This window comes from Lolium perenne, chromosome 6 (assembly GCF_019359855.2).
Source record: "Lolium perenne isolate Kyuss_39 chromosome 6, Kyuss_2.0, whole genome shotgun sequence".
In the NCBI taxonomy this organism is placed as follows: domain Eukaryota; kingdom Viridiplantae; phylum Streptophyta; class Magnoliopsida; order Poales; family Poaceae; genus Lolium; species Lolium perenne.
Genome location: NC_067249.2, coordinates 74,554,205 through 74,556,841, shown reverse-complemented (window position 1 = coordinate 74,556,841; position 2,637 = coordinate 74,554,205).

Below are 2,637 nucleotides of genomic sequence, written 5' to 3'. Positions count from 1 at the left end.
AAATGTTAGTAGTGAACTATGTTGAGTAATATTCAATGGTTCGATATTTAAGTTGTGGTGTTATTCTTCTAGTGGTGTGATACGTCCAAAACGTATCTACTTTCCCGAACACTTTTGCTATTGTTTTGCCTCTAATTTGTGTATTTTGGATGCAACTAACACGGACTAACGCTGTTTTCAGCAGAACTGTTCTGGTGTCTCGTTTTTGTGCAGCAATCCAACTTTCAGGAAAATCCTCGGAATTTATGCGAAACATCCTATTTTTCCAGAAGACTCACGGAGCCAGAAGGGCAAGCCAGGTGGAGGCCCGAGGGCCCCACACCATAGGGCGGCGCGGCCCAGGAGGGGGGCGCGCGGCCCTAGCGTGTGGCCCCCTCGGCCGTCCTCCGACGCCCTCCTTTGGACTACTTAAGGGTTCGATCTAAAAATCGCGACCAAGAAGTCGAAGTTGCCAGAAACCCTCCAGTACGCCGCCACATCGCGAAACTCCGTCTCGGGGGCCAGAAGTCTCTGTTCTGGCACTCCGCCGGGACGGGGAATTGGAGGAGATCATCGCCATCATCACCACCGACGCCTCTCCATCGACCAGCAATGTTTCCCCCATCCATGTGTGAGTAATTCCCCAGCTGTAGGCTGAAGGGGATGGTAGGGATTGGATGAGATTGGTCATGTAATAGCATAAGATTATTAGGGCATAGTGCCTAGTGTCCGTAATTGGTACTTTGATGATATTATTGCAACTTGTTATGCTTAATGCTTGTCACTAGGGCCCGAGTGCCATGATCTCAGATCTGAACATGTTATTGTTTCATCATGATATTCATTGTTTTATGATCTTACCTGCAAGTTGTATACACATGTCGCTGTCCGGAACCAATGGCCCCGAAGTGACAGAAATCGGGACAACCGGAGGGGATGGTAGTGATGTGAGGATCACATGTGTTCACGGAGTGTTAATGCTTTGCTCCGGTACTCTATTAAAAGGAGTACCTTAATATCCAGTAGATTCCCTTGAGGCCCGGCTGCCACCGGCTGGTAGGACAAAAGATGTTGTGCAAGTTTCTCATTGCGAGCACGTACGACTATATATGGAACACATGCCTATTGATTGCTTTGTACTTGGACACCGTTTTATTATTATCTGCAAATGCCCTGCTTTGATTGTTACATGAGTTTTTCTCATCCATGCAACGCCCGTTATCCGTCCCCGTGCCTACAGTATTTTAATCCTGCTGTTTACTATAATTACTACTGCTGTCTCTGTTACTCTGCTGTTGTTATTTCACTACTGCCACTGCTATAAAACTGTTACTACTGATAAACTCTTGCGAGCAAGTCTGTTTCCAGGTGCAGCTGAATTGATAACTCCGCTGTTAAGGCTTTCAAGTATTCTTTGTCTCCCCTTGTGTCGAATCAATAAATTGGGTTTTACTACCCGCGAAGACTGCTGCGATCCCCTATACTTGTGGGTCATCATGGTGTCATGTGAACATCGACTACATGATACTTCACCTTTATGGGCCTAGGGGAATACATCTTGTATTCGTTTGCTAATTGTGGGGTTGCCGGAGTGACAGCAACCTGAACCCCCGTTGGTATATCGATGCAGGAGGGATAGCAGGATCTCAGAGTTTAAGGCTGTGGTTAGATTTATCTTAATTACTTTCTTGTATTTGCGGATGCTTGCAAGGGGTATAATCACAAGTATGTATTAGTCCTATTAAGGGCGGTGCATTAGCATAGGTTCACCCACACAACACTTATCAAAACAATGAAGATTAATCAACTATATGAAGCTAAAGCACTAGACTAAATTCCCGTGTGTCCTCAAGAACGTTTGGTCATCATAAGTAAACAAACCGGCTTGTCCTTTGTGCTAAAAAGGATTGGGCCACTCGCTGCAATTATTACTCTCGCACTTTACTTACTTGTACTTTATTTATCTGCTATATCAAAACCCCCTGAATACTTGTCTGTGAGCATTTACAGTGAATCCTTCATTGAAACTGCTTGTCAACACCTTCTTCTCCTCGTTGGGTTCGACACTCTTATTTATCGAAAGTACTACGATACACCCCCTATACTTGTGGGTCATCAAGGGTTTACTACCGTGTTCCCTTCCTTTGCAAGAAGGTACGTCACGTTTGGAGGGGTGGAGGTTCCACGAAGGATTCCCCACGCCACGAAGGCTCACCCTATTCTCCGGAGCCTATCCCACGAAGGAATGGCTCACTCACTTGTGGTAGACTTTGAGGTAGCCTCCAAACCTTCACAATCTTGTTAGGAGCAAATCCACAGCCCGGATGCTTCCGGACCACTCTTGCCCACCTAGGGTTACCAAAGAACCCTAGAGAGCAAGCTTCTTGATGAATACAAGGGGGAATGAGATTTGGCTTGGTAGAACAGTAGATCGAGTCCTCCTCTAACGTTTCCCCAGAGGGATTTGAGTTTGGGTGGAGGAGGAGGGAGATCTGAGGCTTTTGGTGTTTCTTACAATGGAGTATGAGACAAAGAGCTCAAGAACAGTTTGTAGTGTAGTGTCTACCCCTTCAGAGGTAGAAGAAGGGGTATTTATAGTGTCACTTGAATTCTGGCCATTTCTCACTTGCCATGTCATCATGTGCCCGAGAAACCCGG